The sequence below is a fragment of the Mixophyes fleayi genome, chromosome 11 (assembly GCF_038048845.1).
Source record: "Mixophyes fleayi isolate aMixFle1 chromosome 11, aMixFle1.hap1, whole genome shotgun sequence".
In the NCBI taxonomy this organism is placed as follows: Eukaryota; Metazoa; Chordata; class Amphibia; order Anura; family Limnodynastidae; genus Mixophyes; species Mixophyes fleayi.
In genome coordinates this window covers 39,538,060-39,550,334 of record NC_134412.1, presented here as the reverse complement: position 1 = coordinate 39,550,334, position 12,275 = coordinate 39,538,060, and positions in this window count along the sequence as shown.

The following is a 12,275-nucleotide window of genomic DNA, read 5'->3' as shown; positions in this document are numbered from 1 at the left end:
AATTAATTACTGTTTTCTCCTTTTATTGACCCATGCCAATCCAAATTGCAAGTTTCACTTAGGATGCTTACCATATTGTATGCACATATTAATTAATTAATTCATTAAACTTCGCACAAGACTTGCCGCAGCATAATGATCATTCATTCCACATGATCAGTGTGTGGCAACAAAGTGTCTGTTATATTCGTATTAAAAAAATATAACTTAAGATATGCATTTCCGTGGTGTGTATGTGTCCATATCCAGAATTTTTGTGTAGCATTGACGTAAGTTGAGTAGCGTAAGGGCGTGTTCATGTATTGCGACACAATTAGACATGGATGCATCCTCGGATTAGGAGGTGTATTTCATACGGCTACCAGAGGCCTGTTCAACGATATAGGTTAATGCAACGTTACAATTTATTACTAATATTGTCAAGCCACAACTCTATGCTATCATTATGCTTACGTATACACATTTGTAGTTATAGTATTATTCCTTATTTATAAAGTGCAAACATATTACATAGGGCTGTAGGGATTCATGATACAAATAAATAACATACATTAACATGAAACAGAAGTTAAAGATGCCCAATTTACTTTACAATCTAAGAAGTGTGGGGAATAATTGATACATAAACTAGTGGATTAAAAATGGTAACTGATGGTGGGGAAAGTCTGTGTGCTTCTGTATGATTGTGGAGACATGAAAGATGAAATAGTACCTGTAAAAGTGTCAAAACAGTAAGCTACAGGCAACCATAATTGTCCTTCATCATTTAACTTAACTGAACATCCTTCTTGTTCTGGTTCTGGAAAAGACTTTCGGTCTGTGCTGCATGGTCCTGCAGATTAGCTGTGTGTCCAGTATTTTTGGTATCATGCTTGCTGCTGAACACAAAGCCAGGACAAATTTCATTTGTTTGCAGAATATGTGGCAGTAGCTGCAGTCACCAAGGAGACAGTGGAGAACAAAGGGACTGAGATGGGACAGCAATGACAGTTAAAGTCACTGGATCCAGAAGCTGAACTGAAATAGCATTCAAGTAGATCTTGAAAACAATCTTGTCCTTGGGGGAGGGGGGTGTTTATGGTCTGTCTTACTCCCTTATTTTCTTTCTCCTTGCTTAAATGTAACCCTGCTTCCCATATTATGTTTTATTCTCTTGTTGAATAGTATAATTCTGTTTTGCCTAACATACTTACTAGGTAGACAGTATTCAGCTAAAAAGGTAAATTTAATATTTTTTTATTAAAAATTTAATTGGGAGAGTTGTACATGTGATGGCTGTCCGCCATTTTCTTGTAACTATCCAGTAGCTACAAGTCTCAGATTGTAATTAGTAGAGATGCTCAGGATCGGTTCCCCGAGAACTGAACACACCCGAACTTAGCAGATCCGAGTCGGCTCGATACTTTTGCGTGCTCTCTGAGTTGAAAACGAGTCAAAACGTAATTTTTATGTCGTCGGATCTCGGATCTCACAAGCTTTGGATTCTATAAGTACCGCCCCCCACGGCGATCCAGCACCATTTCACAGAGGGACATAGAAGGGGTAGTACAGTTCATAGCAGTCTCTAGTGCAGTTGGGCAGCGTCATAGGTAGAAAAGAAAGAGGAGGGGTAGCAGTTTTTCAAAGTCTCCAGTGACATTCAGGTAACATACAAAGAGGAGAGCTCCATTGCAAATTGTCATTGCTGAAATAGAAATAATAGGTCTGGCAGGCTTGGTCTTCTAAATCTGCAGTCACATTGTACTATGTTATATAGGTAACATACAAAGAGGAGAGCTCCATTGCTAAGTGTCATTGCTGAAATAGAAATAATAGGGCTGGCAGGCTTGGTCTTCTAAATCTACAGTCATATTGTACTGTGCTACATAGGTAAAACATAAAGAGGAGAGCTCCATTACTCCATTGCTAACTGTCATTGCTGAAATAGAAATAATAGGTCTGGCAGGTTTGGTCTTCTAAATCTGCAGTCACATTGTACTATGTTATATAGGTAACATACAAAGAGGAGAGCTCCATTGCTCCATTGCTAACTGTCATTGCTGAAATAGAAATAACAGGGCTGGCAGGCTTGGTCTTCTAAATCTGCAGTTACATTGTACTGTCTTATATAGGTAAAACACAAAGAGAAGAGTTCCATTGCTAATTGTCATTGCTGAAATAGAAATAATAGGGCTGGCAGTGTTGTTCTTAATCTGCAGTCACATTGTACTGTGTTATCAAAATGGATTCACAGCAGTACACAAAAGACCAGGAGCACCAAGCAGCTGCTGGCACCAGTCATCATGATAGTAATCCCTCTAAGTCATCTGCTAAAGCCTATGTTAAAGTGCATAGTATTTTTAAGTCGGGGAAACAAAATGTAAAAAAACACCTTTTACCTTGGTCAAGAAAAAAAGACCTGTAATCCAGGCAAAGTTATCTGCAGAACAAAAAAAATTGCCAACATGCCATTCTACACACGCAGTGGCAAGGAAATAATGAGACCTTCGCCTTTCTCTATGAGTGCTATGAGTAAGATCAGTCATGACCAAGCAAGACCTTGTCATTTGGACTCCAAAAGTGGTGTCTAAATGCTTTTACGTTTAAAAGCCGAGCTGGAAGAAAACAGTAAGGCATTAAAAGAAAATATTATTTTCAGAATGAGGGGGATATTTTGTGTAGCTGACAAGGGCGCTAATGAGGATGATGTTGTTTGTGTAAGTCCTGCCCCAGTGGAAGCAGTTCTTGCACGTGATAAGAAGAAGGCCATTGTCTTGCCTGGGCATAAGACCAAAAAATCCACCTCTTATGTGTGGAATTATTTTTACCCAAATCCTGACAACAGTTTTCAAGCCATTTGTAGCATTTGTAAAGCCACAGTAATGTAAGCATGGATGTCTAAATAGACATGTATATGTATTACCTTCCACTTTGCTGCTGTTTCATCAGTATTGCACAAAGTGATTATAATCTGCACTTTACATCAAAGGTACCTAACTATATTATAATTTTTTGGGAACTGGGGCTGATTCGAAGCTCAGTGATGAACTTGCATTTTGCTGTGAATTACAATGACTCTTTTTAGTGCATTGTCTAGCACCCTGGATTGGTCTGGGTCTAATAAAAACACACATCTCGGCGGGTAGTCAGCGCTCGTCGCCATGTATTAGGTGTAAAGTTACCACAGTTATCCAAAGAGCGGGTGGAGCGATCAAATGAACCATAACTGATTTCATGATCCAAGGACAATTCCATCTTGCACCACTTTTCTTTTCTGCCACTGCTATGTGGCTGTCACGAGCTGTGGCGGTACTCACGGCCGCCGCGGCTCGCTTCCTGTGTGCCCCGGCGTCCCGGCCGTCGCCATGACGACCGGGACGTCACTTCCTTCTAACCCCCGGCGGTTGCCTTGGCAACAAGGGGAAAGCCGGGCGCGTGCACGGAGGTCTTTAATAGCCTGATGGCTATTAAGCTAGTTATGTTAATTAGCCAGCCCCTGGGTGTGCTTGCAGAGCTAGGCTCTGATTGGGCCATGTGTATATTTAAGGCAGTGAGGTCTGCAGCCTCACTGCCGATTATAGTTTCTGTTGCCAGTGTGCTGACCTGCTCCCTGCCTTGCTCTGTCCTTTGGATATCGTGTTGGATTGCTCGTGTATGACCCCTTGCCTGGATTTGGACCTTGCTAGTGTTTCTCGTGACCCTGACCTTCTTGCCTGAACTGGACCTAGCTACCGTGCCTGTGACCCTTGACCCCGGCTTGTGTATTGGATTCCCTGTCTGCTGCCGGCCCTCGACCCCTGCCTGGACTTTACTCTGCTTTCCTGGGTTCTCCCTAGTCGGTACGCACTTCACGACCCTCTGCTAGTCTGCGGCCAAGTCTGTCCCCACCACTAGGGGCTCCAGTAAACACCTGACTGGCAGAGCAGACTCCGGGTTGTGCTGTACCGGCTAGAGTGGTTCCTAACATCATAACCGGCCCCAATAATAACACGTACCGGAGACGAGGTTGGAATGGATGGAAGCGGAACCACACCGTCTCCAGCGCAAGCCCTAGCGGGTCATTTCGAGACCCTATACCAAATGGTCCAGGGTTGTCTGAGCATTTGTCCGTTCAGGAAGAGGCTGCAAAACCTTCACAATCCACTCCAGATTCCACCTGTGAACCTAAAATGAATCTGCCAGACTGGTTCTCCGGAGATAGATCCCTGTTCTGGAATTTCAGGGAGAGCTGCAAGCTCTATTTTTGGTTGAGACCCCGCTCTTCTGGTTCAGAACAACAGAAAGTCGGGATTATCATTTCCCTCTTTCATGGTGAACCCCAGCCCTGGGCCTTCTCCTTGCCGCAGAGCAGTCCTGCCATGCAGTCAGTAGACGGTTTCTTCGAGGCATTAGGTCTACTATATGATGACCTGGATCGAATGGCCTCCGCTGAGGCTCATCTACGGGCCTTGAAACAAGGTCGGCAGAGGAGTACTGCGCCGAATTCCGTAGATGGTCACCTGACAGTGGATGGAATGACCCTGCCTTACGCAGTCAGTTTCGCCTAGGTCTGTCGGAACAGATCAAAGATTCTCTGGTGCAATACCCGCCTTCTACTTCATTGGAAAGTCTTATGCAGCTCACCATTAAAATTGACCGGAGATTTAAGGAAAGGAGGTCTGAGAAGGAGGTGTCTTCCTTTCCATCTGCTTTGATTCCTGTTTCTACGGACGGTGAGGAGCCTATGCAGTTAGGAGCGTACCGTCTCTCTCCTGAGGAAAAAAATAGAAGACGGTCACAGGGCCTTTGCTTGTACTGTAGTACTAAGGGCCACTTTTCCCGCTCCTGTCCTAGTAAACCGGGAAAAGAGCATGCCTAGGGAATGAGGGGAAGGTTCACCTAGGTCTGCAATTAATTTCTCCAAAGAATGCTGTACCAATTCCTGCTCAAGTAACTTTCGGTTCTGGATCTGTGACCCTGTCGGCCTTCATCGACAGCGAGCTGCAGGCAACTTCCTAGATATTGGGTTCACCCGCTCCGCTGGGATTCCATCTGTTAAGCTCAAATCCGCTATTACAGTTTGTGGCTTAGATGGGAATCCATTGCCTGGAGGCAAGATTGAATGGGAGACTCCGCTATTACACTTGAACATTGGAGCGCTTCATTCAGAGTCCATAACATTCCTCCTTATTGACTGTTCATCAGTTCCATTGGTCCTGGGCCATCCCTGGCTTTCCCGTCACAACCCTGTTGTGGATTGGAAGAAAGGAGAGATTGTTCAGTGGAGCTCATCTTGTTCACAGTCTTGCTTGACTCTGCCTCAGCGGATGATCTAGCCTATTCCGGAACGACTTCCCTCACAATACCACGAGTTCTGGGATGTGTTCTCCAAGAACGCTGCTGATACTCTACCACCTCATCGTGACTTTGACTGTGCCATTAAATCTTATACCTGGTTCCAAGTTACCCAAGGGACGCTTGTATTCTCTCTCTGGTCCCGAGACCAAATCCATGCAGGATTATATAGAGGAGAATTTGAAAAAGGGGTTCATCAGGCCCTCCAAATCTCCAATAGGAGCTGGATGTTTTTTTGTGTCTAAAAAAGACGGAGGACTAAGACCCTATATTGATTACAGAGGATTGAACCTCATCACAGTCAAAAACACCTATCCCCTTCCTCTCATCTCCGTACTATTTGATCAATTAAGTGGTGCAACAGTCTTCACCAAAATCGATCTTCGTGGTGCATACAACCTCATCCGTATTAGAGAAGTAGATGAGTGGAAGACGGCATTCAATACGCTTTCTGGCCACTACGAGTATCTGGTCATGCCGTTTGGTCTTAGTAACAGGCCTGCAGTATTCCAAGATCTGATTAATAAAGTGCTACGGGAGTTCCTTGGACATTTCGTGGTCGTCTATTTGGATGACATCCTCATATATTCTAAGTCATTGTCTGTACATCGGGATCATGTCAGACTAGTTCTACAGAAATTGCGAGAGCACCATCTCTACGCTAAATTAGAAAAATGTGAATTTGAGGTGCAGAAAGTATCCTTTCTTGGTTATGTAATCTCCTCTGAGAGGTTCTCCATGGACCCAACCAAGGTCCAGGCTATCCTGGACTGGGTACAACCAAATAACCTCAAGGCGGTACAGAGATTCCTGCGCTTCGCCAACTACTATAGAAGATTCATTTGCGGCTTTGCTGATATTGTGGCTCCTATTGTCATCTTGACTCGCAAAGGAATGGATCCAACTGATTGGTCACCCCAAGCAATAACTGCATTTGAGACCTTGAATAAAGTCTTTGTTTCTGCTCAGGTCCTTAGACATCCAGACCCTAAAGTACCGTTTGTTCTTGAAGTTGATGCCTCCAACGTTGGTGCTGGTGCCATCTTATCACAGAAAGATCCCCATACTCGTCGCCTACACCCATGTGCCTACTTCTCCCGTCAGTTTTCCTCAGCTGAAGCCAACTATGATGAGGGTAACCGAGAACTATTGGCAATCAAATGGGCATTTGAGGAGTGGCGACATTGGCTGGAAGGCACTACACATCAGATCTCCGTTATAACAGATCACAAGAATCTGCAATACATACAGTCAGCCAAATGCCTAAACCCCAGACAGGCTCGTTGGTCACTGTTCTTCACCCGTTTTAACTTTGTGATTACCTACCATCCAGGTTCTAAAAATGTCCGAGCAGATGCTCTGTCCAGAAGCTTCCTGGCCCATCATGCTCCAGTTACTAGTCCGCAGTGGCGGATCCAGGGGGGGGGGGCGATCAGGGCGATCGCCCCACCTACCAGGGGCTTGCTGCCGACAGCTGCACACTGTGCAGGTCCGTTCAGCAGTGACACTGTCCTGCCGGGACAGCACACTTTCACTGCTGAACGGACCTGCACATACTGTGCAGCCGCCCGGCAGCCTTAGAACACAGAAAGTGGGCGGGGCCTAAATCGCCCCCTAAAATCGCCCGGTGTAGGACAAATGTCTGGGTCAGCCCCTGCTAGTCCGGAGCCTATTATTCCCTCGTCCATGATCCATGCTGGGTTAACCCAAGACCTGAGCTGCACCCTGCAAAGATTCCAAAGGTTAGCTCCTGATAAAACTCCAGTAGGATGCTTATTTGTCCCCGTTCATTTAAGGAAAGCAGTCCTGTCTGAGGCACATGATAGCCAAACTGCTAGACATCCTGGAATTTATAAAACTTTGGAAATCCTCTCCCGCACTGTGTGGTGGCCATCATTGTCTGCTGAAGTCAGGAGTCATGTCCGCTCTTGTGAGGTTTGCGCCAGGAATAAGATCTCCAGGACTCGTCCGCTAGGCCAGTTGGTTCCCTTGGCTATTCCTGCAAAACCTTGGACACACTGGACTTTATAGTGGATCTGCCACCCTCTGCGGGAGACAATACCATTTGGGTCGTGGTAGACCGGTTCAGCAAGATGTCACACTTTATACCGCTAACCAGGCTCCCCACCGCCCGAGATTTGGCGGTCTTGTTCATACAACACATTTTCCGTCTCCATGGACTCCCTACTGATATAGTTTCTGATCGTGGTTCCCAGTTCATAGCACAGTTCTGGAAATCTTTTTGTACCCTTCTCGGAATCAAGATTAGTCTCTCCTCAGCATACCACCCCCAGTCTAATGGGCAAACTGAAAGAGTTTGGTCATTAGAACAGTTCCTACGCTGTTATACTTCAGAATTTCATGACAACTGGTCCTCCTTGTTACCCTGGGCAGAGTTTGCCTATAATAACTCATCCCATTCATCTACTCAAATCTCTCCCTTCTACTGTAATTTTGGTTTTCATCTCAGGTCCAATTCTTTATATTCCCTCAAATCTGTTGGTGTCCCGGGGATTTGCTCCACAGCCGCTGATCTTAAGGTCATCTGGAAAAAAGTTCAATTGTCTTTAAGACGGGCTTCACTCTCTGCAAAAGAAATTTCGGATCGTCACCGTACCATCTGCTCCTTCAAAGTGGGCCAGAGAGTGTGGCTTTCTACGAGAAATATTAGGCTCAGACAGCCTTGCAGGAAGTTGGGCCCTAAGTTTATCGGTCCATTCCTCATCATCAAGCAAGTTAATTATGTGGCCTTCAGATTAAAAATTCCTGCTTCATTGAGGATCCCTAACACGTTTCATTGTTCTTTGCTTAAGCCTGTGCTATATTCCAACCAATCCCAGCCTTCGAGTCTGTCTGTGCGGAGTTCGAGTAAATCACAGAAATACATTATTCAGAAGATTCTCGACTCTAAAAAAGTGCAGGGTCAGGTGCACTTCCTAGTACAATGGAAGAATCGCAGTTTGGAGGAGCGATCCTGGGTTCCCCGAAGACAACTTCGTGCTCCAAAACACCTCAGGGAATTTTTTAGAAAATTTCCTAAGACACCTGGGTGTCGGGGTTCCCTAACCCCTCCTCAAGGGGTACTGTCACGAACCGCGGCGGTACTCACGGCCGCCGCGGCTCGCTTCCTGTGTGCCCTGGCTGTCACCATGACGACTGGGACGTCACTTCCTTCTTACCCCCGGCAACGACCGGACACTTTGCAAGGCAGCGCCGCGTTTCCCGGCAACAAGCGGACAGCCGGGCGCGTGCGTGGAGGTCTTTATAATAGCCTGATGGCTATTAAGCTAGTTATGTTAATTAGCCAGCCCCTGGGTGTGCTTTCAGAGCTAGGCTCTGATTGGTCCATGTGTATATTTAAGGCAGTGAGGTCTGCAGCCTCACTGCCAGTTATAGTTTCTGTTGCCAGTGTGCTGACCTGCTCCCTGCCTTGCTCTGTCCTTTGGATATCGTGTTGGATTGCTTGTGTATGACCCCTTGCCTGGATTTGGACCTTGCTCGTGTTTCTCGTGACCCTGACCTTCTTGCCTAAACTGGACCTAGCTACCGTGCCTGTGACCCTTGACCCCGGCTTGTGTATTGGATTCCCTGTCTGCTGCCGGCCCTCGACACCTGCCTGGACTTTACTCCGCTTTCCTGGGTTCTCCCTAGTCGGTACGCACTTCACGACCCTCTGCTAGTCTGCGGCCAAGTCTGTCCCCACCACTAGGGGCTCCAGTGAACACCTGACTGGCAGAGCAGACTCCGGGTTGTGCTGTACCGGCTAGAGTGGTTCCTAACAGTGGCAATGTTTCCTAGATGTGCTATGAACTACGTGTGTTTGAGTCATTGCTCTGTCACTTAGCATCCAGCCAGGTCGCTGCAGTCTGTGTTTGAAAGTGTATGAAGATAATATTGTGACCTGTGAGATGGTCAAAATTGACTGCAAATGACTTGCAATTAGTGTTATTGAAGTTAATAAAAATGTAGTGGGGAAAAAAGCAAAATTACTTGATTTTAGCAAAAACAAAAACAGTAGGGATTTTAGAAAAAAATAGGCATCCAAAACCAAAACCAAAACCAAGGACGGTTTTGCCAAAACCTAAACACGAAGTCAATCCAGATCCAAAACCAAAGCCAGAACACGAGGGTCAGTGAACTTCTCTAGTAATTAGGTTGTTACCGAACGTATAATTTTCCCACCACATTGAATCTTTTGGCCCTAACAGACCTCTAATAGGGATAACATGGTCTATAATAAGTGTTATATCAACACCACACTTGCAACTCCTATATCAGTGACTTGCTTTATCCCTTAATTCACTCAGTGTAGCTGTCACAAAAAAGTATTATGTAACCTATTAATTGTAGTATGCAGAGACTGCATCATTCTACTTTTCCACATATATTATTTGCATTTCCTAGTGATTCCAAATAACTACATATCTTATATACGTGCCCACTAGGGCATGGACAGATTTCCTAATAAACGAACTGTGACAAGAGTTTCTACCAAACTAGATACTAGGAAGATGGGAAAACAGAAACAGAGCTTGTGGAAACATGTCCTCTACCCTTTTTAAAAAGTCCACCCCCCTGTAATGTTTGTTTTGTCGCTACCAATAAATATTGTCCAATTCGATTATTATGGTTCCAACTCACAAAGAGATTTAATAGCAAAAGATAGCAGGATAACAGCAAACCATGATGAAGCATAAAAGGTATAGCATAATACAGGAAAGTATAAACCGAATACATTATATTATGCAAGCGCGTCCTGGGCCCAGGTCCATATTCAGTCTTGTAGTCTGCAGCCAGGAAGAGAGAGCTTTACACTTGCTTATATGCAGCTTGAATTAACATAAACAGTGATGATGTCACAAATATACATAGATAACACTAAGAGATATCTTCATTGGTCCAGGGTTAACAATGTTCCAGTAGACTGCTGGTCATAGGTCAGTTAATTTGATCTCTTCTCCAAAGATGGTGGCAACTTACTCCAACTGTTGCCTTAGTGTATTCCCGCTGATAAACCAGTTTGAACTGCCCCATACACACGCTTTTTGAGTATTATCATCATCATCATCATCATCATCATTTATTTATATAGCGCCACTAATTCCGCAGCGCTGTACAGAGAATGCACTCACATCAGTCCCTGCCCCATTGGAGCTTACAGTCTAAATTCCCTAATATACACACACACACACAGACAGAGAGAGACACATCTCTAATGTATTAGAGTATTAATCTCATACCATTCATAATTTGCGATCGCACTATGCGATCACTTCCCTATAGACACCGGATTTCAGATAGTAAAATATAGATTAATTTGAAACCAAACTCCACACATTTCTGTGGACCTGAACCATAATTATCTTTACTGTAGTATTATCTATGTATAAATAATCTCTAATACATTTACTAATAAATGAATGTGTATTGGAACCTTAATAAATGTGTACTACTTACAAGTGTAAGTGTGTGTGTTATTAATCCATGCGATTGTGTCATTACACATGGCGTACTAATCACAATCGCAAGGTAAACCAATATTAATTAAGTTAGCTGACTTCATCCAATTATTATTTAACTTCCACACCCCCAACAGGAAATAGCATTCATTTAAGCCAAGACATTTCCTCTATAACCACTGAAATAGCAACAGAGGTCTCATCGATACTACTGCCCATGATAACTAAAATTTTATATGGCCCACAAAGAAATTTTTGAAAACTCTTTCATAATCTCTGCTTTAGTGCAAAGAACTAGTGATGTTGAAGATACTGATAATAGATGAATACACAATTAAAATATCTCAGTGTTACTCCTTTATTATCACACAAAAGAAGACAAAATTTTAAGTTATTTGTAAATATCTAGTAGAAAATGGTAAATTTAGCAGGTCTTACTTTCATAATTGTTTGGTTTTGGAAAATTTTGAAAATGGAATTAAGCGTGTCTGTTTGATATTTTTATTTTTTCAGTACTTGTTTGCTATAATGCAGCCAAAGGTTTTACACACATGTTTCACTGGGAGACACCCTGGAAAACACCCAAAGAGGTTCCCCCTCAACAGTTGGGATGAGTGGGACCCAACATTTTGGATAAGTGTTTCATCAAGCAATCATTCAGCAGGAGGTGTAGGTTAGCCATGTCATCCAGTAACAACTCTCACAACAAAATTCACAACCCATTTCCCCAAATCCAACACCTCAATTTCATGGAATGAGGAAGGTTTAAATACTCCAATTAGGAGAAAGAGAGTGACGACACATCTCAAAAGATCTAAGACTGATTTTGCATTTCTACAAGAGATGCATTGGAGGCATAGAGACAACTCTACACTTAAAGCTAAATGGATAGGGTATTGTTTATCAGCACTATATCAAACTAAATATAGAGGGGTAGCGATAATGCTGGCACAACATCTACAATATACAATCCTGACCTTGAGGGATGCTACATACTATTAGACGGTATAATTCTTTGATGCAAAATACATGTGACTAAACTTATATGCCTAATTCTAGTCTGAGGGAATACTTCTACTGCAGAAAGGAATGCAAAATCTTATCTTAGGGGGGAATTTATTCAGGTAGCTGATCCCATCTTTGAACATCTCTGGTCCCAAACATATCTCTAGGAAATGTTAGAAATTCACAGGCATACGGGGTGATGTTCTAGTAAAAACATAATGGAATTTATTGCTGTTTACTGCATGTAATAAAGTGTGGGCAGCACGGTGGCTAAGTGGTTTGCACTTCTGCCTCACAGCGCTGGGATCATGAGTTCAATTCCCAACCATGGCCTTATCTGTGTGGAGTTTGTATGTTCTCCCCGTGCTTGCGTGGGTTTGCTCCGGTTTCCTCCCACACTCCAAAAACGTACTAGTAGGTTAATTGGCTGCTATCAAAATTGACCCTAGTCTCTCTCTGTCTGTGTGTGTATGTTAGGGAATTTAGACTGTAAGCTCC